This window comes from Rattus norvegicus, chromosome 1 (assembly GCF_036323735.1).
Source record: "Rattus norvegicus strain BN/NHsdMcwi chromosome 1, GRCr8, whole genome shotgun sequence".
NCBI classification, from domain to species: domain Eukaryota; kingdom Metazoa; phylum Chordata; class Mammalia; order Rodentia; family Muridae; genus Rattus; species Rattus norvegicus.
In genome coordinates, this window is record NC_086019.1 from 259,779,621 (window position 1) to 259,807,512 (window position 27,892).

A 27,892-nucleotide genomic window follows, 5' to 3' on the forward strand; every position below is an offset into this window, starting at 1 on the left:
TTGATGGGACACTTAAGATGCATTATTTTACATAATCTTCTAAATTTTAATATCTTAAGAAGCCCTTGGAAATAAGTATTAACACAATTAAAAAATCATAAAGCTTATAAGTGATAATGAAGAATTTGAATCTGTACTCTACTGGTATAGAGTCAAGGTTATTTCTAGCATTTCCCGTGACCTTTTATAGGGAGGAAATGTGCTAATTTTGCTATCTGATTGTGGCTCCATTGGCAAGGTTATTGTCCACTCTGAGTTTCCTAAAGAAGGCTAAATATACTAGAAATAGCAAGGCTTAATGAATATAAGGTGATTTATTTTTCTAAAAGAGAATGTGATTAATTTTAATGAAGAATAATTAACTCTCCAGAAGAGAATATGTAGCATCCGCATTTACTTCCCATTATCAAAGTCTTGCAATTTTTAAATGTCTCCTCATCTTTTCTTCATTAGCTTTTTCCAAACAGTCGAGGATATAAAGTATATAGCGTTTTCTTTGTTCATGTTAGTGTCACGGTGACATGAAATCCTTAAGCATCTGGGTACTGCCTTGTTAAATCTCCTTTTCATTAATGTAATTATTGGCAAGGAGATAGATGGGTGTCAGTCATGACTTTAATCCATTTATTTCTTTAATTAAATTAAGTATAGAAATTGTTTTTATTGTGTTTCATCTATAGTATGTAGTCCAGTGATCTTACTGTTCTCATTAGAGAACTATAGAGTATATTTAGCTAGAGAATTGCTGCAGAAGTAAAACAATCCACACACTCTAAGCTATATGTGCTGATATAAAGTTACGATTAGATATTAATAATTAATATTATTATTTTTCTCCGAGAGTCCAGTCAATACCTCCTCAGTGTATAACATCATAAATCTACCTACTTATTCAAGTGTCCCCATAGTTTATAATTTTTATCTTCTCATTTGTCATAAGAGAAAACAAAACCAATAAATCAAAACAAATAATTAAAATGAAGAAAATATAATAAAGGCATCAATATTAATCTTTACTGAAGAAAGAAAAAGGCATCATGATTTTTTCCAAGGACTTATAGGAGATTCAAGATGTTGGCAAGGTTAGTTGAATGGAAATAACCTTATATGAAGGTAGGAAGAGAGCGCATGCAGATGAACAAGCAGAAGCTGTACAGCCAATCACAGGTCACGTGGAACCTTATAAACCAAGTGGGTGCATACTTGGTAATGAAGGATAGTTTTTAACTGCATGTTAGTGTTGGTAAGATTTATCTGTCTACAGTGTAAGCAGATTGCTTTAGGGCAGGATTTGAGCTGGGAGACCTATGTAGATGTTGCAAGGGGAATTTCACATTATAGAGAAATTATGTTCTCAACTTATAGGAAAAGCTGTGCAGAGATTGGGAAAGAGTGAGAGAGGCTTAGTAACAAAAAACAGCATCTCTCGTGACTGCTAGTTCTTAGAAATGAAGCAAATGGAGACAAGGGAGGCATCCAAACTGACGAGTCTTAACTGTGTTAGAAATGATAGATATCAGTGGATAATGTGAAGGCTTGTCGGGAAGGGTCAAGAGGTCTGTTACCATTAGCATGAAGTGGAAAATGTCTGTCAGACAGATGAAGATGCCCAGGATTCCATGAGAACACCGTCTCTAGGTTTAAAGAGAGAGCTGAAACCCATCAACCTGTTAAATAAACAAACAAACAAACAAACAAACAAACAAACCAAAAGTGATGGAGTCTAAGTTATAACTTTAGGTTTCTCAGTTCTTGCATTGCGATTGAAGATAAGAGAGAGACTGAGAAAGAAAGGAGTGTGTTGAAAGCTGAACTTTGAAAAGGCATGTGTTTAAAGGGAAGCCCTGTTGAAGTGTCAGTAGAAGAACTCTGGGAAGGAGAGGAAGCAGAATCACAGTGGTCAGATCTTCCAAACACTGACTGATTGAGGAATCTATTAAACAGAGTAAAGAGACTATTAATTTTGAGGGTTGGATGCATGATGTAAAATGTCAGAATGCCTCGGGGTGGGTAGAACACATTCAGCAATGCCCTGAAAGTAGAAATCATCCACAAATAGAAATCTAGTAAGTGAAAGAGTCTACGTAAGATTCAAGTCAGGGAAGAAGTGAGCTTACTGCGGATCTTCACCTCTTCCCTCCACTCCTTCAAATACATCCAATGAGCCCCATCCCTAGCTGTGCAGAAGACAGCCTGCTGCAGCCCCCTCCTCAGCCCACTCTGCCACATCACTAGTGGATCAAACAGATCTCAGCCTCCTAATTTCCTTTCCTATGCCTGTTGCCGTATCTCAGCTTTCAACTCCAGAAGGCACTCCAGGGAAACCATAGTCCACTCTAGTCAGGGAAGCAGGTACTCTAGCTGTCTATCTTCCCTTCTTCCTTAGCTCTTCAAAATACAATTCACCAGTCCTGTCCTCACCTGCTGCAGTCTCCTTTCCCTCCCTGCCCCTGTCTTCAGTGTTCTACTCAGATCCCTCCCTCCAAACTCCCCTCACCTGACTCATTGCTTTATCCCAGCATCCAACTACAACATTCTCTGGGAACCTGCACGTCATTACAGCCAGTGAAGCAGGTAGGATAAGAGAAGATAGTGACCTCTCCTTTCATCATCCAAGCCCAACGCTCAGTCTCATCCCCATTCTGTAGCAGACCAATTGCTACAGCCTCTCTTCACTGTCCCCATTCCTAGAACACTAAACTGATCATTCTAAATCACCGCATTCCCTCCATCCTCTTAACCTCCTCATTCGCCCATGCCCATATCCAATTTTATTCTTATGAGTCAGCTCCCAATACCTGTAAACACATTTTATTTGCAAACCCCAGTGCACATACGTACCAGTACCCCAGAGCTAATTCCCAGCAGGTGACACAAGCCACCAAACTCTCCTAAGAACCAGAGAGGACGAGAGGACAGCAGAAGCCAAAGAACAAAATGACAAACCAACAAAGAGTATTCCGCATATCAGCATCTAGGATTACAGTCTTTCTAATACCAGTTGCCTAGAGCAAGCATAAAAGCATAGTCAATAACAGACATGACAGCATGTCTCTAATAGAGCCCATCAATTCTATTACAGCAAGCCCTGGGTATTGAAACAACTGAAAGATAAGGAAAAGGCCATTGAAACAACGTTTATTGGTGCCTTCAGGCTGGGCAGAACACCTTGTCTACTCCTCTAAAGACCCATAGTCTGAAGGCCTCCCGGGAGGTCTGCTACAGCTAGGGCCATAGGTAAGGGACCCTCTCAAATAACCACAGCAAATGGGAACCCTGAAGAGCCCAGGGGACTCTGGAACAATACTGTCCACCCACACCCCCTGTTCAAACTCCATTTCCAACCTGTGCCTTCTGCCTGGGCAGATCATAGCTTGTATCCCCTATCCCATCTCTCTTCCCCTTCTTCTATGAGAGTGTTTCCCCCACCCAACCATTCACCTCTTTCCACCTCCCTGCCCTGACATTCCCCTACACTGGGAGTTCCAGCCTTGGCAGGACCAAGGGCTTCTCCTCCCATTGGCACCCAACAAGGCCATCCTCTGCTACATATGTAGCTGGAGCCATGGGTCTGTCTATGTGTACTCTTTGGATGGTGGTTCATTTCTTGGGAGCTCTGGTTGGTTGATATTGTTGTTCTTATGGGGTTGCAAACTCCTTCAGCTTCTTCAATCCTTTCTCTAACTCCTCCAATGGGGACCCCATTCTCTGTTCTCAATTCTTTAAAGACATGGAAAGAGCCATTCTTAATTTCATATGGGAAAACAAAAAACCCAGGAGAGCAAAAACCAATTCTTAACAATAAAAGATATGCTAGGAAATCTCCATTCCTGACCTCAAGGTGTACTATAGAGCAATAGTGATAAAAACCACATGGTATTGGTTCAGAGACAGGTTTACCAATGGAATAGAATTGAAGACCCAGGAACACACCCACACACATATGAACACTTGATCTTTGACAAAGGAACCAAAAATATACAATGGATAAAAAAGAAAGCATCCTCAATAAAATGGTGCTGGTCTACCAGGCAGTTGGTATGTAGAAAAATGAAAATAAATTCATATTTGTCACCTTGCATAAAGCTCTAGTTCAAGTGAACCAAGGACCTCAACTTAAAACCAGACACAGTGAATCTAATAGAAGAGAAAGTAGGATAAAGCCTCAAACTCACCGGCACTAGGGAAGGGGTTGATTTCCTAAACAGAACTCTAATGGCTCAGGCTCCAAGGTCAAGAATTGTCAAATGGGACCTCATGAAACTGCAAAGCTACTGTAAGGCAAATGACATAGTCAATAAGACAAATCAGCGACCTACAGATTGGAAAAAAAATCTTCAGTAACCCCATATCTGATAGAGGACTAATATCCAAGATATATAGAGAATTCAAGAAGCTAGCCAATAAAGACCCAAACAATCCAATCAAGAAATGGGATGTAGAACTAAACAGAGAATTCACCACAAAGGAATATCAAGGGTCAGAGAAGCACTTAAAGAAATGTTCAAAGTCCTTATTCATCAGAGAAATACAAATCAAAACGACCCTGAGATTCTACCTTACACAAAGCAGAAAGGCTAAGATCAAACAAAAACTCAGGTGACAGGACATGTTGGTGAGAATGTGGAGAAAGGACAATACTCCTTCATTGCTGGTGGGATTGCAAACTGGTACAACTATTCTGGAAATCAATCTGGAGGTTCCTCAGAACATTGGAAATAGATCTTCCAAAAGACCCAGCTATAACACTTTTGGCATATACCCAAAAGATACCCGAGCATGCTACAGAGGCATTCCTGTATGTTCTTAGCAGCCTCATTTGTGATAGCCAGAAACTTTAATCCATGCAGATGTCTTACAATAGGTGAAAAGATACAGAAATATGGTTCACTTACACAATGGAATACTATTCAGCTATTAAGAATGAGGACATCCTGAGTTTTGCAGATAAATGGATGGAACTAGAAAATATCATTTTGAGGTAAGTAACTTAGACCCAAAAGGACATGCATGTTATTTAGTCACTAATAAGTGGATATTAGCCACAAGAGTACAGAAAACCCAGAATACAATCCACAGAAATCAAGAAGGTTAATAAGACAAAGGGTCCACATGAGGATGCTTCAATCCCACTTGGGAGGAAGAAGAAAATAGAGGGCAGAGGGTAGGAGGGATCCATGATGGTGAGGGGAGAGGAGAGGGGAGAAGAGGAATATGATCAGGTATTGGGAGAGGGAACAGAAGTGAAGCCCTGAGAACCAGAAGAATGAATGGTAATATTCACCCTTGCGAGGAGGGATGGACGGGACCATCTAGAATGTATCAGAGACCTGGGAGGTGAGAGAATCTCAGGACTCAGGGAGGGACTTTAGATGAAATGCCCAGCAGCCAGGAGAGGAAACTTGCAGACTCTACCTTCAGAAGAAAGATAGAGTATGATGTGGAGGAATGGAGTTGCCATCCCCATTTCTGTTTAAAAGAACTGCAGGGAAAAATGGAGAAGAAAGTGAGGAAAAGGAGGTGACAGGCCCAAATTGAGATCCATGTCAAAGGGAAGCTCAAAAGCCTGGCACTATTACTGATGCTATGGTGTAGTTACAGACAGCCACCTAGCATGTCTGTCCTCTGAAAGACCCAAGAAGCAGCTGTCTGAGGCAGATGCAGACACTTACACCCAATCAACGGACTGACGTAGGGTCTCCTATAGTTGAATTAGGGAAAGGCTGGAAGAAGTCGAGAAGGAGGAAGGCTCCACAGGACGACTAGCAGTGTCAACAAACCTGTACATCCCGAGATATCTCAGACACTGAGCCATCAACCAGGCAGGATACACTAGCTGGTCTGAGGTTCCTGACACCTGGCCTGGTCAGTGAGAGAAGACGCACCTAACCCTTGAAAGTCATGCAGCCCCAGCAAGTGGGGAGGCTTGGCATGGTAAGGGGTGTGAGGAGGTGTGGGAATTCTTTCTTGGAGATGGGGGAGGAGGAATGGGATGAGGAACTATGGGAGAGCAGCATGGGTTGGGGATAAGAACTGGACTGCATAAAAAAAATTAAAGATTAAAAAATCTTTTATTAATATTATAGAGGTTATTAAAGAGGAAATTAGTAAACCCCTTAAAGAAATCTAGGAAAAAACAATCAGCAGAAGGAAATGAATAAAACAGTTCAAGACATCAAAATGGAAATATAATCAATAAAGAAATCCAAACCGAGGAAAATCTGCAAATAAAAAACAATAATTAAAAAAATTCAAACAGGAGCCTCAGTAGCAAGCCTAATCAACAGGATGCAGATGGAGGAGACAATATCAAACACTGAAAGCACAATAAAGGGATGGATATATCAGGCAAAGAAAAAGTCGTATCACACACACACACACACACACACACACACACACACTCATAGCACAAAACGTTGAACAAAACTGGAACACTACGAAAAGACAAAATCCAAGAATTATCAGAAAAGAGGAAGGAGAAGAAACTCAGGTTACAAGATCTGAAAACATTTTCAACAAAATAATAGAAAAAAAAATCCTAGCGTAAAGGAGATACTCATTACGGTACAAGAGCCACCAGTGAAAATGAACCAGAAAAAGTCCCCTTGACATATAATAACCAAAACTCTAAACATACAGAACAAAGAAATATTTCTTAAAGCTTCAAGGAGAAAAGATCCAATAGCATATAAGTACAAATCTATTAACATCACATCTTACTTCTCAGTGGACTCTAAAACCCACAAGAGCCTGTAAATCTGTTTCTACAGACGTTGAGAGACCATGGATGCCAGCCCAGACTACTACACACAGCATAACTTTGAATCACAGTATATGATAAAGTCAAACTTCAGCAACATCTGTCTACTAATCAAGCTCTATAGAAGGTACTAGAAGGAAAACAACATAAAAAGGATAAACCATGATCAAGAAAACGCAGAGTTTCCTCTCTAGTCCCAGGTGCTGCCGGAGTCACAGGTTACCATGGAAACATGGCCATGTCCAAGAACCACACCATACACAACCAGTCCTGCAAATGACACAGAAATGGCATTAAGAAACCCCAGTCACAAGGATATGAATCTTTTAAGGGAGTTGACCCCCAAGTTCCTTAGGAACATGCGTTTTGCCAGGAAGCACAACAAGAACAGTCTAAAGAAGACACAGGCCAATAACGCAAAGGCAGTGACTACACGTGCAGAGACCTTCAAGGCTCTGGTGAAGCCTCAGGCCATCAAGCCCAAGATACCAAAGGGCTCCAGCTGCAAATTCAGTCATCTGGTTTTCATCACTCACCCTGAGTTTGGGACGAAGATCTGAAGCTACAAGGCCAAGGGTTGTAGGCTTTTCCCACCAAAGCCCAAGATACATACCAAGGCAGAGGCCGAAGCTCCAGCTAAGGCCCAGGCTTCAGCTCCAGGTGCACAGGCTCCCAAGGGTGCCCAGGCCCCTGTGAAGGCCCCATAGAAAAGGCTCCTGCCAGTGTGAAGACAGACGGACTGCTGTGACACCCACCTACACACTATTTACAGATGACCAGTGTTCTATGCTGTTTTTATAAATAAACTCGAGACAAAAATTACAAAGAATAAATAAATTTTAGATGAGCAAATCAAGAGTGGAAACATGTACCACCAGCACCAGCACCACCACCACCACCACCACAATAAAACCAAAAATAAACAGGAATCATCAAACACTGCACATTAACATTTCTCAACAAGAGAGCTCTCAATTCCTTAATTAAAAGAGACAGAGTAAGAGAATGTATCTAAAAATAAGATCCATTTTTCTCCTTCATCCAAGAAATACACTTTAGAATCAAGGATAGATATCACTTAGGGTCACAGGATGTTAAGCCCTTGTAGCCATTATACTACCTGAGAAATGGAACTTCACGTCAAACCTAATCCAAAGAGATAAGGAAGAACACTGCATAGTTATCAAAGAGAAACACCACCAAACAAACAATGGAATCTTGACAATTATGCACCAAACACAAGGTCAACCTAGTTTGTAAAAGAAACATACATCTACAACTTTTACTGCATATCAACTCTCACACACGATAATGGGAAACTTCAAAACCCCGCGTTCACCAGTAGGCAAGTGATCAAGACAAAAACTGGACAGATAAATCCTGGAGCTAACTGACTTCATAAACCAAATAGACACTATATATTTACAGAACATTCCACCCAAACACAAAAGAATATACCTTCTTCTCTGTACCTCATGTAATGTTCTCTAACACTGATTACCTGCTCAGACACAAAGCAAGTGTCAATAGACACAAGGAAATTGAAACGATTCCCAGCATTCTATCAGACCACTGCAGAACAAGCTGATTAAGAAAATCAACAGAAACAACAGAAAGATTACAAACTCATGGAAACTGCACAGCTAACTACTCAATGGAAAACGGGTTAAGCCAGAAATTTAGAAAAGAAAGACTTTTCAGAATTGAATGAATACACAACATACCCAAACTTGTGGGACACAAGGAATGCATTTCTAAGAAGTTAGTTCATATCAGTAAGTGCCTATATTTACCAGAAAAAGGAAAGCATGCTAAATACTCGTTAAGTTGACAGAACATTTGAAACCTTTAGAAAAAAAATCATGAAACATCACATCCAATGGGGGGGATTGCAAGAAATAACCAAAAACAGGGCTGAAATCAATAAAAATGGAACATGCAACAATACTAATACTAGTACCAATACAAATAATAAAATCAATGAAACAAAGAGTTTGTTCTTTGAGAGAATCAATAATGTTGAAAAGTTCTTATCCACATTAACTAAAAGGTGTAAAGAGAATATCCAAATTAACAAAAATAGAAATGAAAAAGGGGTGCTGTAGAGATGGCTCAATGGTTAAGAGCACTGGCTGCCCTTCCAGAGGTCCTGAGTTCAATTCCCAGTAATCACATGGTGGCTCACAGCCATCTGTAATGGGATCCGATGCCCTCTTCTGGTGTGTCTGAAGACAGCTACAGTGTATTCACATATATAAAATAAATAAATTTAAAATAAAAAGAAATGAAATGGGGGCCCTTAATAACAGACACCAAAAATAATTTATAGAATGATAGAATATACTTTGAAAAACCTGTACTCCACTAAATTCAGAAATGAAAAGATATAGATAATATTCTCAATACATCCCATAAAGGTAAAAAAAAAGGCAATTTAAATAGACCTAGAACCCATAGTGAAATAGAAGCAGTAATTATAAGACTCCCAATCTTAAAGGCCCAGGGCAGGAATCTACCAGATGTCCAATGAAGTGTTGATTCCAGTTATCCTCTCATTATTTCACAAAATAGAAAGATCAGTTTTCCATTTTTTAACATGGACACAGTTACGGATACTGAAATGCATAAAGACCTCACAAAGAAGGAGAATTACAGAAAAATTTCACTTATGAACAGATGCATAAAAATACTCAGTGAAACACCTCAAAATCAAATACAAGACCACATCAAGAAGATCTTTCACCATGACCAATTAGGGTTCATCCTAGATCTGCAAGATGATTTAAAATACATAAATTCAAAACTTTAATTTACCATAAAACAGACAAAGAGACAAAAAAAAACAAAACAAAACACCAAACAATGATCATTGCTTTAGATGCAGAAAAAAGACCTTTTCTAAACTCGCACAGCCTGTTGCTGAAGACCATACCTAGGGACAATTTGCTGACCATGGAGAAGTTGAGCTGGTGCCCATATGAGCCTATACTTCTGTAAGTCAGCTTGTTTGGTACTCTTCATGCTTTTAAAGAAAAAACATCAAGTCAACAACAAACAATTTCATCTAGAATGGTATCCTACCTGTAAGATAATCTAGAGCAATGGTAGCATAAGGTTTCGGTAGTAACAAACAATATCTGTCTTGACTAAATCTCACTCCATTAGATGGAACCTCTGTCTGCACTGCTTGGGTGACTAAGAACCTGATAGGAAATAGCCCATGTATCTTAGCTAAAAACCAAAGACTACTCTTTTTAAAAATAAAAACTAGCACAAAATGACTCCTACTGACTATGTTCTATACTAATAGATCAGTTTCCTGTCCCATCAAAAGAGAAGCTTTTCTATACTGAAAGGAACAAAAACAGAGACCAACAGTCAGACAGTATGCAGAGTGAGACGGGTCATTACATTCAACCCTAAGTAAAATATTTCTATCAAATTTCTCTTTCAAGGCTCAATAAACCAAGTGAGACCAGTGGAAAAAGAAACTCCTCTTAAGGGCAGGCTGCATGACGGGCTGTACATGGCGGATATGGAATCTTTGGAGGTTCCCGGTCTCACAATATTAGGTCAGTAGTTCTTAACCTGTGAGTTTGACCTGTTTGGGGGGTCTTATATCAGATATCCTGCATATCACATATTTACATTTTGTTCATAACTATCAAAATTATAGTATGATGTTGCGGAATTTATTTTGTGGTTGGGGGCCACAGGATGAGAAACTGTGTTAAAAAGTTGCAGGGTTAGGAAGGTTGAGAACCACTCTGTTAGTGTTTTTCTTTCCTTTATTAAATTTTTGTCCTACTGTGTTTTTAATTTTATCTCTATTTATTTTTCTTCTCTCTGTTTATCCTACAATTTTTTGCATATATATTACAGTTTTCGGTTCAATGTTTCTATGGGACTTCTAAGTATGCAAATGAACGGGTTTCTGTTCCTCATTCCTTCACTTGGGCTTTTGTCTGTTCTTTCCAATTCCAATGTGCTAAGATTATTTTATTAAAAAACAAATATTATAAGCAAACATAAAAAAGACAAGGGAGGGAAATTGTGTCTTTGTGGCTTATTAATCAGAGATGGTAAAGTTCTACTTTATGAATGATATGCTGATAAATCAATCGATTATAAACAAAACCAGAGCCTTTCCAATGCAAACATAGTCCACAATTTATCATCAATGGTAAGGATGTCCCTTTTCATTATTTTTCGTCTAGCATGTTGCAAAGTATATGCTTTTGGAAATGATATCCCACTATCAATACTCCAGAAACTAGTTGAAGTTTTGCAGTAAGCAGCGGTGTCTCTCCACGGTAACTGCTCTGGCGTTCCTGGGTCTGGGGCTTGCTGTTTCTATGCTGAAGTTTTTAATATGACAAGAAAAGCCCTTTATTTTCAAGTAACTTTGAAATAATAAATTGGAGGATTTTCTTTCAAATCTGCCTCCGTCTCTTCAAAACGTTCAAGAGACGACTTTTCTTAAATGGTTTTAGTAATAGAGTGCTCCTCAATAAAGCTCTTTCTTATATCACACTTTGAGATGTGAGCCATGACTCCTACTGGGGGTGGGGTTCTCCTTGATAGTAATGTTATTTGCCCTCCCTAGGCTGTAACGAGATCACGCATGAAAATTTGGCTGATAATTCAGGAGTTGGATGACGAAGAGCACTTTGGCAGGCACTTGGTAAAATGTGAATCACAGATGGGTAATGTTTGCTTGGCACAAAATATTCCAGCTCAATATTTAATATTCTCTTCCAATTCGATATGAACATTTCAATTCAATACATAGGAATCTGGATTTCTGTTTTCTTGTAAAAATTTTGGGGATCTGCCACCACTAAGCTCACAAGAATTCCTTGTATCTATTAGCATGACTAAGCCAGGTTTTTGCATGGTCCAGTGAAACATGTACATCTTCCCCTTGTTTCTTCTTAATCCAGAGCTCTGCAAAGAGCTGGATTTTTCTTATCATAAGAAAGTAGCAAAATATTCTTTGGATACAGGTATTTATTAGAAGCAAGCAAATCAGTCTTCTGCAATAAATTAGAATAGTTCCATAAAGAGTAAAAGGACGCAGGAGGCGAGGGATTTAAGAATGTGAGGCAGTCATATTGCGCTCATTGTGCAAGTCAAACACAAACGTGTAGGAAAAAATAGGGTCAGCAAAACAAACCATGCAATCGAAGAGATCCATATATACATATGAACATAAAATGAATATATGAGGGAATAGTAAGTCTGTTTTTATATTCCTGAGTTAAAATCAGGTAAAAGCCCACAGTTGGACAGTCATACACACACACACACACACACACACACACACACACACACACACACACACACACACTGAACAAACAAAATACCCAACAAACAAACAAACAAACAAACAAACAAAATAAAACAGGAAAAAACGAAGAAAATGTAAATTTGTGGTGGTAGAGAAGGGCACAGGAAAAGGCTACTAAGCTATCAAGGAAATAGCAGGAGAAGAGTGTACCTCTTAACTCTGGGCTGAGAGAAAGCCAGGAATGACCCCTTGAAACTGAAATTAATATCTGTGAAAGCGCCAGAGAAGGTGCAATTCAGACTGTCACAGAAGAGAATGCAGGCTGTGTGAGTGTCCTTAAGTAGGGTGGACAGGCTTATTCCGCAAGCAGACACTAACTGCACACTTTAGGATGCACCGTTGATGCCAGAATGAAGGACGGTTGTATAAGGATATTGATGGATTAGAGGCAACAGTAGGACCCCAAAAAACAGGAAGCAGAAGCAAACAGGCAAGGAAAGTCTGTCCATTCCAACCTTCAAATGTCTCTCTAGTGCCCCCTGTGGGCAGATCCTATGGTAGCTGCTTTAGTCAAAATGCATTTCTCATACAGGGTCTCAAGCCCCTTCAGCTCGTTGAGCCTTTTCTTTGATTCCTTCAACGCGGGTTCCGTTCTCAGTTTAGTGGTTTGCTGCTGGCATTCGCCTATGTATTTGCTGTATTCTGGCTGTGTCTCTCAGGAGCTTCCAGGGACTAAGTCACTACCCAAAGACTATACATGAACTGACCCTGGACTCCAACTGCATAGGTAGCAATGAATAGCCTAGTAAGGGCACCAGTGCAAGGGGAAGCCCTTGGTCCTGCCAGGCTGGACCTCCATTGAACGGGATTCTTGGGGGGAGGGTAGTAATGGCAGGAGGATTGGAGGGGAACACCCGTATATTATGGGAGAGGGAGGGATTAGGGGGATGTTGGCATGGAAACCGGGAAAGGGAATAACATTTGAAATGTAAATAAGAAATACCCAATTTAATAAAATTAAGATAAAAAAAAGGAAAAAATGCATTTCTCAGATTCGGGTTGCTACCACCATTAAAGGCATTAAAACCGGAGGTTGGCACTTTGTGTTTATAGCCCAATAGCCAGTATATAACCTAGTCCTCACAAACTAGGGAGTGTGACTTTTGCCCTAACAACGAAGCCGAAATGGTTTGTGGAAAACAAAAACTTTATATTTCTATACACCATGTTGTCTATACATACTTTCACAATTAGTTTGGGTCAAGTTTCTTAATTATGTGTGGCGGGAATGATAGATATAGTCACCTTCATTTTCCACATTGGTAGACAGAGTTGTTATTATTTGGTCATTAATATGCCAAAGGTCCAAGTGTCTCAATATCAGAATTACCATCAAGATGTTGTTTTCTATCCAGCCGTTGTCCAGGTACTTCTGTGAATCCACAGGTAAAATGAATGAGGTCCCCACGTTCAACTGTTTTGGGGGAGAGATCTCTGGTGTTTGCATTACTCATTGTCCCTGGTAAGAGAATAAAAATCAAAGCAAACAAACCAAGCACACACACACACACACACACACACACACACACACACACACACACACACACCAAAACAACAACAAAAACATTTGTTTGCTGACTTTTCTATGATGTTCCAACGGGGAGCAGAAGTGTGCCTCCAGTTGACGGTATTGAGCTATTAAAGGGCAATTGAACTTAATGCTTCCTGGAACACCAATTTTATGTGCTTGCTTTAAGAACTGTGCAAAAATGCAACTGGGCTTATCACCTCAGAAGAGTTACTTCTTGTTTGCAGGACTTCCCTAGGTGGCAGTGAAGGGCATGGCTTCTGAGACACACACTTTTTTTTTTCCCTACCATCCTCAAAGGATGAACTATGGAGAGGAGACATCCCTTCCTTAAAAAACTGTGATTGCCACCTGCTGGAAAGTGGGAACAAATGCCACACTGTGGGGAGGAAACATTAGTCACTGGATTTATTCAGTACACAACTTGAACAATTGTCAACATTGGCCCTTGATCTTTCAGTCACTGCTTCCATTGTCAATTAACAAGTACTGCATAGGGAAGCAGATCACTGGTGGTTATGTTTAACTAATGCCTGCTTTGTTCCTATTGCTGTATTTCCATATCCTTGAACAGGCTAGTGGATTTTATAGATTTCCTATCAGGACTTCTCCAGTTTTCTCTTCTCTTGGGGTAAATATAAAATGATATCTTTAGTAGAAAATTGTAAGGAAATGATCTATGAAGCAGGTTTTGGCAACACTTTATCTTTCTCATCTAAAGATAAAATGTGTCATTTTTCATTTTTTAAAAACTACTCTTCACCTCAGCTTTCTTAAACAAGAAATCTTACATCTGTGCTCTAATGATGTGTGTGAACACTGAGTCAGTAATAGGATCACCGCCTCTCATGCTTTCCTGAGTCCTCATGGTTTTTTCTTCAGCTCTCTTATCCACACAGCCATGCTCAGATGCACAAGTACACCTAGTACCTTGTATTGGCTACTTTTAGTTCATTTTAGCATTTATATCACTTTCTGAGTAAAGAACTGCTGATATATAAGAGACATATGACTCCTACTGTGTTGTCTCAACCTGGAGTGTTAAAGTCTTCTGCTGTCCTACAAGAACTGGTTCTCTTTCTGTACCTCTATCTGTGTCTCTCTGTCTCTGTCTTTTTCTCTTTATCTCCCTCTCTCTTCTCTCTCTGGCAATTGTGATCCCCCTTTCCATGCAGGCAACAGCAAGTCTTGGCTTTCTCCTACGGCTGTTATCTCCTCATTACTGGAAGGATTAAGCTGTAACTAGGTGAATGCTTGCCAACTGTATTGGAGAGAAGTCCCAGACTTTATATGCTCAGCTAGATGGCATTGAAAATTGTGAACCATCCAAGGATAATTTTGTAAGTGAATTCCACAACATTTTTAAGGACTTGAGAATGTAACTTATTATTAAACATTTTGTTTTGTGTCTGTGAAGTCCTGGGTGTAATCATGAGGATCAAGAAAGAAAAACAAAACACACATTTAAATATATAAGAAAAGTAAGAATAACATGAAAGAAAAAATTTAAAATACATACTCACGAAGTCCAGGATGGCAAAATATTAAAGATCACCAGTTCAGTATCTGCATTGAAGTCTCTATTCTGTTACATGTTTTCTTCCATATTTTGAATAAAATTGATTAATGCTTCCTGAGCCTTGGTTTCTTGCATATGAAATGAGAATACTAACAGAATTATTATATAGAAATACAATACAATAAAGCTGTTTATTATATTGCCTAACATGTGGCAATCACTTGTTAAATATGAGATTTTTATTATCATAATTTCTGGATGCAATCAAAAAAGGGAAAAGATGTGAAAATTTTATTTTCTGCAAACAAAAGCAAAACTAACAAAGCAGTAGCAGGAGACTGGGGAGGACAGAGGGACTCAGATCATTTCTTAGCCTAGAACTTGCAGAGATTAGGGGGTAATTTCCAAGTTACACATGAGATTCCCTCTGGTATACTCCCTTTTAACACGATGTTTTTGATCCTTCATCCAGAAGTGGCATTTTCTTCTAGACTCTTTAAATACAAACCTGCCTTATTCTGCCAATTGAATAATAATCTGCCTTGTGTGCAAACAATGAGCCTCATCACTGCTTAACTCTTTTCATCCAAGGAGCTATACACTATCTGTTTATAAAAGTTAAAAATGTTTGAAGGAGATGAAGGGGATTGTAACCCCATAGGAAGAACAGCAGTATCAACTAGCAGGAGACCAGGGACTAAACCACCAACCAAGGATGGTTGGGACAGACAGCTCCAGCTACATAGCAGAGAATTGCCTCATCTAGGATCAGTGAAAGGGGAGGCCCCTGGTCCTGGGCTTGATGCCCCAGCATGGAGAAACGCTAGGGCAGTGAACCAGGAGTGGAAGGGTGGGTGGGGGAGCACCCTTATAAAAGCAGGGGATGGGATGGGGGTTTGTGAAAAGGAATGGGGAAGGGGGATAATGCTTGACATGTAAATAAATAAAATAACCAATTAAAATGATGATGCATGTTTCCATTTCATTTCTTTGTTCTATTTTTTTCTACCACCATTTCTAGTTTAGATTGATAAAAACATGCTTTTGACAAATTATTTAATTATACATTTTTTATCAATTAAATCAAAAAAAAGGTTTGAAGGAGCCGAATGAGATTTCAATCCCATAGGGAGAACAAAAGTATCAACTAGCATAACCCCTCAGAGTTCTCCGGGACTGAATCACCAATCAAAGAGTATACATGGGTTGGTCCATGACTCCCACTACATGTGTAGCAGAGGACTTCCTTATCTGGCATCAGTGGGAGGGGAGGTGCTTGGTTCTGTGGAAGCTTGATGACCCAGAGAAGGGGGATGCTAGAGGGCTGAGGCGAGAGTGGGTAGGTGGGTGGGGGGAATACCTTTTATAGGCAAAGGGGAAGGGGATAGAGTGGAGGAGTTTGTGGAGGGGAGACTTGGAAGGAGGGTAACATTTGAAATATAAACGAATTAATTGATTGAAAAAGGGAGTGTTTCTTGGCTCAGGCGTGTTTTAAGTTGGTAGTAACGGGGAAGCGTCTTCTGAGACTACTGCCTTGATCTTGGTGACAATTCTATAGATGTGTCCAAGTGAAAAAAATTCATTGCTCTAAAAATGCACTGACAACGTTGTGGAGCATCCCTCTCTATAGGTGCATACAAACGTATTTGCTATAGTTTGAATTTGAGACGTTGCCTAGGAACTTGTGTTCCAATTTCTCAGTTTCCAGTTCTTGTTGCTATTTTGGATGCTCTCCATGCTTTAGTAGATAGAGATGGTTTGGCATAAACAGATGCGTTGCTCAGCCTTGTTTGCCGCCTGAGTGTTCTGCCTCTGGTCTATACCACATGAGTTCTCACTGGATGTCACTTTCACTGACGGGGACAAAGCCATCTCCAATATCATGACTTCTCCATCAAAATAGATTAAAATCTCTCTGAAACCAAGAACCAAAATAAACTTCATCCAAACGAGTTTCTATTTAGTATTTCCTCAGAGAACTGAGCAGGGTAATGTGTACTGTGTAACCAAGTAGAATCCTCAATAAGTACTGAGAAATAATGTATGACTATGATTCTACAGAAGCTAGAGACGATAAGAGCTAACCATGAAGGATGTAGCTGAGAAAGATGAATGAGAAAAGTCTGTACTGGATCAAGTTACCTGGAGGTGGTAATACACTAGATGTAAAGTGTTTTCTTAAGAACATTTTTTTTTAAAAAAATACATTTTAAAGATAGTTCTAGATCAAATCTGTGAATATTTTGAAATGTTATTATGATTAGGCAAATCTTGTGAAGAATGTTATTATAAAGAACAGCAGAAAAGTAGGTTGGTGATGGGCGTGAATATGGGAGAAATGCCTATAAGTCAGGAATGTTATATGTTAGAAATACAGAATATGGGGAGGGGACACCCATATAGAATGGGAGGGGGAGGGGTTAGGGGGATGTTGGCCTGGAAACCAGGAAAGGGAATAACAATCGAAATGTAAATAAGAAATACTCAAGTTAATAAAGAAAAAATGCAAAAAACAACAAAAAAAAATACAGAATAGCCTAGTAAAGGCACCAGTGGAAGAGGAAGCCCTTGATCCTGCCAAGACTGAATCCCCAGTGAACATGATTGTTGGAGGGAGGGTGGTAATGGGGGGAGGATGGAGAGGGGAACACCCATATAGAAGGGGAGGGAGAAGGGTTAGGGGGATGTTGGCCTGGAAACTGGGAAAGGTAATAACAATTGAAATGTAAATAAGAAATACCCAATTTAATAAATATGGAGGAAAAAGAAGAAGTTAAAAAAAAGTTACAGAAGCAGCAACCAAAAAAAAAAAAATGAAAGAAAGAAAGAAAGAAAGAAAGAAAGAAAGAAAGAGAAAAAAGAAATACAGAATGTGAGACAAAATTCAGGGATCAGAGGACAGGGGGAAATCAAAGAAAGTAGCATTTAGAAATTTATAATTTTCAAAGAAACTACTACAATAAATGACATTTTCTATCAAACGATATTTAACATATGTCAAGAAATATTATTGCTATTCTTGATCTGTTTTTTAATGTCTGAGCCACCTCGGTGGAGTAAAGCTATGTCACACCTCTAATGAGAGATCCTGCTTTTAAGATGTCATCGTTCTATGAGAGAGCTTTAGACTCTGGCTTCTTATTCTATCTTCGTGTAAAATTCAGTCATAGACGATGATGGGTTGGAAATAAGGTAAGGAATTCTAAGGGAACTTGGTAGAATTTTCTTAGGAAAGAACCATCTTTGAACATTCTCCAAAGGCACTTGTGACTCTTTAAGTTTAATCTCCCACTTTCACTCTCATAAAACAAATACATTTCGTCCCTCAGTGGTGAGGTGTCTTGTCACTTGTGACATCTTTGTACAGAGGACATCAGTTAAAGATGGACATTGCTTGTCCATATCGTCACCTTGCTTCATCAAAGGCACACAAAGCTTCAGAGGGGAGAGCACAGGCTCTGATGGGAGATTTTCAGAAGAATTGTCTATGGAAGTGGGGACAGTCTTTGACCAAGGCCCATGTCCTTTCTTTTCTGGCATAGATCAAAGAATTTCAGAGATGAAAAGAATATTGAAGAATCTCATATTTCTCCTGTGCCTTTGTAGAGCCAGGAACAGAGTTATGTTACTGAGCACATAGTTAGCTACTGATGGAAGATCTCCACATGCTTCTTCCATGGTTTTCTCTTAATGAGATGATGACATTTATGTTTGTTTGTTTTATTTAGTTTTCATGTGAATTGGGATGTTGTCAGACATGCCTGGACTTAGGGAATAGTTTGAAGTGGGACACGGCATTGGACAGAGGCCAAAAGACTGATGATTCCTTATCTTGTAAGAAACTTAACTCTTACTTTATAGTTCTCTGTGCTTGAGTAAGTGCTGGAAAATTTAGCTCTTACTGTTCTGGGCTTATATTGGCACCCTATAGTCTGGTGAATTAACACATACTGTTTAGCAGTGGGGGTTTATGTAAAGAATTAATTGTTAGAGCTCCTTTTCTGATGAGTCATCCAGAAACCCTTTGTTGGTAGGCAAGAGGCTCTTACTGATCTGGCCATAGAAGCTCAGAGTTTTCATGAACTCATAGTGAGTCAGGAAAAGAAAGTCAGGTTCACAGAAATAAAAAATCTTACACAGGAAAATATGCGCGCGCGCGCACACACACACACACACACACACACACACCCCACACACACATTCGTACACACATATTTTTGGTGGACCCAACCACCTATTTCATCCACTCACAAGTATTCATGCATACTTACATACACACAACTATACATATATATATATATATATATATATATATATATATATATATATATATGGTAGATGAAGCAAAGGCTCTCATTAGGAAGCTCCGTAAGGCAAGTGTAAAAAGAACTCACTCATTCTGGTTGCAAAATAAGTTCCAACCTTTATTGCTCTGAGAGAGAAAGAGGTCTACCATTTTATTGCTGAGTGAAAGAAGACTTGTGAATAAAAGAAGGCTTCTTGCTTAATGTTGTTCTTAGTACTTATACTTTAAAAGGAGATTAGATAACATAGTATTTCAACTATCTTTTTTGTCCCCAAAAGGTCACTGCAAGTTTAAAACATAAATTCAAATCAGAGATTGAATAAGAAGTTTCAGTAAGTATGTTTACATGAGTTTCTATTAAGAGTAGTTATCTAATTAAACATTCATTTTCTATCAGTAGCTCCACAGGTTCGTTAAGAGCTTAAAACAATAATTCTTATGTCTTAAGTTAGCACAGTTTTGTCAAGAGGCAAAGCATCATCCTTGTGTCTCACTAGCATTGAAGTTTTGTTTTGATTTATCCAATCATGATTTTATCTTCTGTTCTTGCACCCACAATAAATTGTCCACTCCCAGTTTATAGCCCTTAATTATCAGACAATGGTTTCACAGCCAGCCCAGAAGGAATGCCTTCCCTGATCGCAAATGCAAATCAGCTCCAAGCCTTTTTTCTATCCTAATACAATTAACCCATGATGCATGATGGTTTACAGAGCTCTAACTGCAGCTTGTATACCAATGGGGGCTCAAAATTACTTGTATAAGTTTAGGGATACTATGGAATTGCTATTAGGAATTAAATCATTAATCCATTCACATAACGTTACTATAAGAGAGTATATCTTTGTTGATCTTCAGAGAATCTGCCCAAATAGGGTGGGTTAATACCCAGGTATCATTTTAATTATGAGTGGAAAGACAACAATAACAAGAATCGATTCTGAGATGAGATGTCTAAACGCCTTGCAAGTTAGAGTATATAAGTGGCAACTATTCAAAACGACTTTTCTGTCTCTCATAGATGGCTTCTAACAGGCTGCTATGAGCTCCCCATGATTTTCATTAGCAATTCTCTGCCCTATATGATCACCTGACTTAGTCTTTCTCTCTCCTGGCTGTGCTTCTGTTTGAACCATTTCAATCAACCAGGACCACAATGAGAATCAGACACTACACATTTGGAGTCCTTCCCAAACACTGCCCTTGTGAGCAGCCTTTGGACTGCTGAAGCAGGTTGTATCAGAATTGATCAAATAATAGTGATAAACGAATCAACAACAAAGTATAAAAGTTTCTCCAGCTGTGTCTTTGTAGCCATGTTTGGAAAGTTCTGGAGCAGACAATTCTGCTGAGGATCATGTGTCCATACAATGTTTACCTTGCAAAAATTATTAGTCAAGATGAGTAAATTACCAGGTATCCAGCAGTAATTTCTACTGAGATTTATGGTTGATATCCTAAACTTAATAATTTAAAAACTAAAACATTGATGTTTCTCCTGAAATCATATCTTCTTATGATCTTTCTTTTTTTTGGGGGGGGGGAGGGTGGAGGTAAGTGGTTGTCGATGCCCGCACTGACACGGCACCGAGAACTGCCATGGGATTAAAAAAGCCTGCGGGATTAAAAACACACATATTCGGGTCATTCGTATCATAAGAATGCCAAATCTGTAGTTTTGTTCATCAAATATATACCCCAAGTTCACCGGGTGGAAAATTCTAGGAAGCACAGTGGGAAAACCAGTTTAATGCCTCAGGCACTAAAGACCAAACACGTGCCTCCAAATTTACTGGGGAGAAATCCAAGAGGACCAGCTCAAGTCCCAGGAACAAAGACTGAGCACAAAAGACAGGAACAAATGGACCACCACCCAGGTGTATGCCGGGTGTGTAGGTGTGGCTGCAGGGCCAGGGCATTCCTTTGTTAGGAAAAAAGGCTTCTACCTGCATCAGCAGTCAGCAGAGGTCAAACACTGCAGGGGACCCAGGAGAGTCTGACAAGTGGCAATCTTCTATTCTTAGGCTACAGGATTAAAAATTACTAACACTAACCTGTCATAATCCAAGTAGTATCATGAGTACTATAAGAATATCTTCAAAATACTTTCCTTTCATAATGCTACATCAATTACTTCAGATTACACCATCCTCACTTTTCCTACAATCTTTCTGTTCCCTTCCTAGTATACCATTCAAAGAGATATGGCATGAGGCTACTCCACTGAGAATTCTCACAACTTGAACAGGAATAGCCTTCCAAAGAAAGCATGTCAAAAGGTAAATTCTTATTATTCCTGATTATCGATGTTTTAAAAAAAAACAGCCTGTAAGCATACAGAAAAACTTGAAGATGAGAAATATAAGGAGGAGGTGAAGTAAGAGGAGGAGCAATCATCATCTCATGCTTAGAACTCAAAAAGTCCTCAGACTGTGAAAATTTATTTGGAGGGGAAATGTTCCATGTAAATAAATAACACACACTCTCTCTGAATTTTCACAAGGTAATAGGGCCGGAGGCGTTACATTTCTGAAAAAAGATAAATGTTTTAAGCATGTACTGAGGAAGTTTATCAGCTGACCTGTTATGTACAGTGGGGAGCTACCGAAGGAAATTAAATTCCACTCAAGCTATTTGGATATTTGCATGTTTTGCAAGAACAACGATAACGAAACCCTACGAGTAGAATGGCTTAAATGGGATTTGGATATAAACCAGTGATTCCTGTATAAAATCATGCAACAAGTATCATTTTTCTTTCACTATAGATATGTCAACATGCACTGTGTCAAAATTCTTAATTACTGAGACTACAAGATGAGAAGAGTTTATGCTTGCAACATCTTATAACCAATAATGTGACCATCAGCAATATTCACTTAAAGAAATAATGCATTAAAAAAATCACAGAGAGACTTACAAACATGAAGAATAATTCGGGGTGGTGGTAATTCACTGTGGACTGTAAACTCAAACCATGTGAGGAAAGCTGTGGCGTTCTACCACCTGACCAACATTCTGTTCTGACTTTGGGGTTTGGGCGATTTGCTATCTTCTTGCTTTCTGAATATTGGTGATCCTTTCCAGAACAATGCCTGTCAAATTATGACGGTGTCATCAACAAGCGCTATTATTAATTGTCTGCAATGTGAATATAGTGCTAATCAATCATGATGCGAAGACAAACATAGTCCCTCTTTTTAAATAATTCAGTACATTATCTATCAACTGTTGCTTAGCTTAAACCTTTTCATTTTTTATTGATTATCTTATTTATTTAAATTTCAAATGTTGTGCCCCTTCCCGGTTTTCCCTCTGCAATCCCATCACATCCCCCATCCCCTTTGCCTCTATGAGGGTGTTCCTCCACTCACCCACCCACTACTACACTGGGGCGTCAAGTCTATAGGACCAAGGGCCCCCCTACCATTGATGCCAGACAAGGTAATTTTCTCTTATCCTACATAATTAGGGGAGAACAAATAGAAATAGCTCATCCCTGTCTCAATCAGCAGGCTAAAACAACACTGAGGAATGAGTGTATATTTACTATATAAAAATAGTCTGCCCATATACAGCTACACGACATATTGTATTATCAGAATATAACTATAAATAAAAGAAGAAAGAGAAAAATATTTGAAAGGGAAGGATCGTATATGAGATAAAAAATCTCAAAATCTTGCTAAATCATACAGAACGAAGACAAGGTTCTTGGACTCAATGAATGGAAGGGCATTGCCATGTCATTGCCATGTCTAGAGATAAACTAAGTAGTTTAAAATATTTACAAGTATATTTATATAAGTGGCAGTAAGCAGATCCTGCTAGCTGAAGCAAATGCCTCTTGCTCGAGTGAACAGGAAAAGGAATAGCATTGGTAAAACAGGTTAAATGTTAGAAATCATGCCTGCAGGGAAATTCACACAGGGTTAAAGGCTTCCCCTTCAAAGAAAATGATACCTAAGATTGCAGGGAGATACTCAATGCAAAATTCATCATAGGAAAATAGAAGTGGGTGGAACAAGTGTATTTCAAGTTCCTATCCTGCTGTATGCTTGTTTAAATTGACCAGTACAGTGAGAATGAGCTTTATGAGGCTACTCTTGGAGTCTTTCCACCACTCATTACCACGTGTCCCTGGGCGCAGCCTTATGGCCATGTAATAGGAGTGTACACAGAGCATGCATCACCCCTGACTGTACTGTCGCAGTGTTGTGGCAACTCAATGATCAGATTGCTTTGAAAATGCTTTTTGATTATCAAATCAGTGTAAGAATGTACAAATCTAAAATAAATTTGTTATTTTTAGCTTGGTTGGCTAAGGGATAAAGGCAGAAATCATAGCTATATTTTGACTTCCATTGTTCATTTTTTTACATATCAACCATACACTTTGTATTATAACATGTGTTTTCAAATCATTTTCTTTGTCTTTCTCACAAAATATTGTTTCTTTAGAATGCATGCATTTGCAGCATACAACTTGTTACCCTTGCTTCACATAATGTCCCCGCCAGCGGGGACCCAGTTATTCAGGGTCCCGAAGGGGCGCTACCCTTGGGCCTAAATGGGGGGCGAGAGAAGAAGGAGACCAAGCAAGATTCTGTTGTCAAGGTCTCGTTTATTGGGGTGAATGTTACAGCTTTTAAGGCTTTCAGGTAGGGGGAGTGTCCTTTGTGAAACACAGAGGAGGGGGAGGTGCGGATATAGGTAGTGATAGCTGGAGGCAAAGAGGTCAGGCGGTAGAGACACTGGGTAGAGACACAGGCGGTAGACGATGATAGCTGGAGGCAAAGAGGTCAGGCGGTAGAGACACTGGGTAGAGACACAGGCGGTAGAGACACAGGCGGTAGACGATGAGGTCAGGCGGTGGAGACACTGGGTGTTGATTCAGGAGGTAACAGGTATCTGCTAAGGGAGCTGAGGCATCCCTTGAATGTTATCTTCCTGTGCCATAAATTCATGGGAGAGGCTTTCATTCAACAATCTTAAGACTTAATGCAGTCATCTTAGGGGTGAGTCTCTGTGGCCAAACAGCCCAAAGTCACCTAGCCACTTTGAGCCATGCAGTCAAAAAGCGGCTAGGCCCAAATCCAATACGGCTCCGTGCAACATATTACACATGAAGAAACGGTGCTGAAACAGGCAAGTAGCACATTCTTACAGGAATTTAGTCAGCAAAGGGAACCATTGGTTACTGTCTGTCACTGTTGAATATCAAAACTTTGATTTGGTGAGGCAGATTATCTGCAGATTCCTGTGTTCATGTTTTTGTGAAGTTTCTAGTGCTGGAGCTTTGTTTTCATCTGAAACTGTGATGCAAGCTGCACATCCTATAGATAATCCTGTCTATCTCTACCCCTGTGCTTCGTGTCTTTAAATGAAAATGCCCAGGACAGAGTCAACCCCTGATGAAATGTGGAAGGGCTCTTCATGCTTTCTTTTTTTGAAGAAGGCATTGCTCTGCCAATAACTTCTGTCGTCTACTTATCTGACAAATAAGTCAAAGTTGATAAATCTTCCCTCAATTTGTTTTCTCATTCATTCATTCATTCATTCATTCACTCACTCATTTTTGTTCTTGCCTATAGTAATTTTGACTTTCCCTCAGCAAGATGTGGACCACTCCATTTTGTTTTAGTTTGGCAAAAAAGTGTTAGTGTTAGACATTCATGGAGAAGATGCGCAGGCTTTCAGTATCTACAGGGACTGGAGATGTACTTGCTCCTTGTTTAGATTTGGGACTTAGGGCATCCAGAGTTACACAGAGCAACACCCCTTTTGTCAGGTTTGTCACTGTGCCTGTTAAATGCACTTTTCATGCCCTCTGTAGTCAATCATTTATCACTTTCAGAATATCTTATTATCAACAACAAAAAGCTATAAAGCAAAATTTCCTAGAGTTAATGGCCACCACGATGATGCAGGAGAGTAGTAAAGAGTGTCTAACAAACACAGAAGCAGATGCTCAAAGCCAACCATTGGACTGAGCACAGGGACCCCAATGGAGGAGTTAGAGAAAGGACTGAAGGAGCTGACGGGGTTTGCAACTGCATAGGAAGAACAACAATAACAACCAATAAGACCCAAGAGAGCTCCCAGGGACTAAACCACCAACCATGTTTCCTATCCATGTTTCCATGGAGCTATCCATGTTTCCAGCCACATATGTAGCAGAGGATGGCCTTGTTGTACATCAATGGGAGGAGAGGCCCTTGATCCTGGGAAGGCTCGTTTCCCTAGCTTAGGGAATGCCAGGGCAGGGAGGGAGGATGGGTGGATGGGATAATACCCTCATAGAACCAGGGAGAGTGAGGACCTGATAGGGTGTTTCTAAAGGGGAAACCAGGAAAGAGGATAAAATTTAAATGTAAATAAATAAAATATCCAATTAAAAAAGAGAGAGAATGAGGTCCAGAAAAGATGTTCTAAGGCCTCAAAATCAGGATGTATATGAAACCACTTGGTAAAGATTAAAGCTAGCAACCCCACAGCTAAATCTGGCTGTTGGCTGAGTACAGAGATTCTCCATAGTGCCAGGAGGTAGCCCAGAAGTTGGTATAATAGGAAAACGCACAGTCCTGGGTGGGACTTTAAGATGCTAATGAGTTATGCAGCTATATGTGGAACTGCAAGTGACAGAACATATATGAGAGAGAAGGGCCATACTCAGATTAAAATGGCACTTAAAATCCATGCTGTGCAGCACAAAAAGTTCATTATTTTTTTTGTAGAACAAGCACTTGAGCTTTTAAAATCCCTTCCTTGAGCCCTCTCTCTCTCTCTCTCTCTCTCTCTCTCTCTCTCTCTCTCTCTCTCTCTCTGTCAACATTCCCTTCCTCTCTCTCTCTTTTTAAAAATAAACATTCCCTGCCTCTGCTCCTAATCTTGTGTCTATACAAGTCTTTTTCTGGACCACAAAAACCTGGCACATTTCTGGACACCACTACCAGAAAGTCTGTTCCTGTCAGGATGTTTTTATTCTCATTAATAATGCGAGGGAAGGGGGGAGAAAGAAAGAACGAAAGGAAAAGGAAAAGAATGGAAAGGTAAGGAAAGAAAAGAAAAACCCAGGACAGACAAACAGTAAACCTCAGGAGCTTACTGGAGGAATAATATAAAGATAAAAACAGGGTCATTCTGTTTGTTCTTATAGCCGTTGAGGTCTGAGTACCCGTGTGGTTGGAATGGCAAAACATGTAAAAAAAAATGAATACACCAGAAAAAGCAAATTTGGGCTCTGGCCAGCATCCAAAAGAAAAAGGAGAGGAGAAAAATGAAAAGTTCTGTATTTTCCAGCGAAGACTCAGGACAGTGGGTATGCCTAACCAAATAACATGGTGTATTTGGAGAGGTTGGACTACATAGGGGGCATTCTGGGAAAAAAATTGTATGTAATCTCATTAAGGGGTTAACTATTCCTTCTATCTTATTGGAATGATGTGAAGTGAATGCAACCTTCTGGAGAATGGCGCTGTGGCCAGAAGATTGAATGGGTCAATTGGATTCCCTCTTAAGGGAGGAGAAAATGACACATGTCCCCATGTGATAAGGGTGAGGAGGGTTGGGAGGAGACTCTATTCTTTTTGTTACCATGGTTATAGCTTTTCCTTCCTGGATGTTAAATAATTCTGTGACAATACCTCTGATGAACTTAGAACCTCCCTTAGAACCGCAACAGTGTTGGAATCCAGTCACTCCACAACAAGAGAAAGCTGACCAGCTTTTCTACTCACTAAGGCTGCTAGGAGAGCGAGCCCAGATAAAATATTGTGTGGCAAAGCTCAACACAAATAGAGCTGGATTCTTGATGACTAATCACTATTTAAAAAAAATATCAAATGAACAATTGAGCTGGCATGCTGGTGACAGCTTTGCTTTCAGAGTGAATTTATATGTCATTCTTAACGTCTCTGTGTTTCAGTCTTCCTGTCTAAAAATTGACATCATACTGTAAGGGGTTTTACTAACATTAATTGGGGCTTTCTAATATTGGTTTATTAATCATCATAATTTTAATCACAATTGTTTACTGGTAGGTAAAAGACATCAAGGCATTTATACAATGCTGACAAATACACCCAAATATTAGAAAGTAGGGGGATTTTTTGAAAGGATTACAGCCTACCAGTGGCCTGGTAGAGGTTTCCAGAGAAGCTGTATATTCCCAGAGGCATTACACCTACAAGTCACATTTACAGCAGTGTGGCACTCACTGCAAGGCAACAGCCTGCTGTGAAAACTCTCTCCCAGTGATGGGGGTTAGAAGTCCTAATGGCAGGAGAATGCTTGCCTCTAACAATGCAGTCTTGAAGGAGAATGAACTGTACCAGACTTCATGGTTCCTACTCTTAACAGGGAGGAGAACAAGGGGGAGGACTACTGTCTGCCCCACTCATTTCTCTGCTAAGACAGAGAAAAGCCTC

The 27,892-nt window shown here is 39.6% G+C and overlaps 1 pseudogene; it reads left to right on the forward strand.

Moving 5' to 3' along the window:
- Positions 1-6,992: 6,992 nt before the first annotated feature.
- On the forward strand, positions 6,993-7,467 carry LOC134484923 (large ribosomal subunit protein eL29-like; annotated as a pseudogene).
- The last annotated feature ends 20,425 nt before the right edge of the window (positions 7,468-27,892 follow it).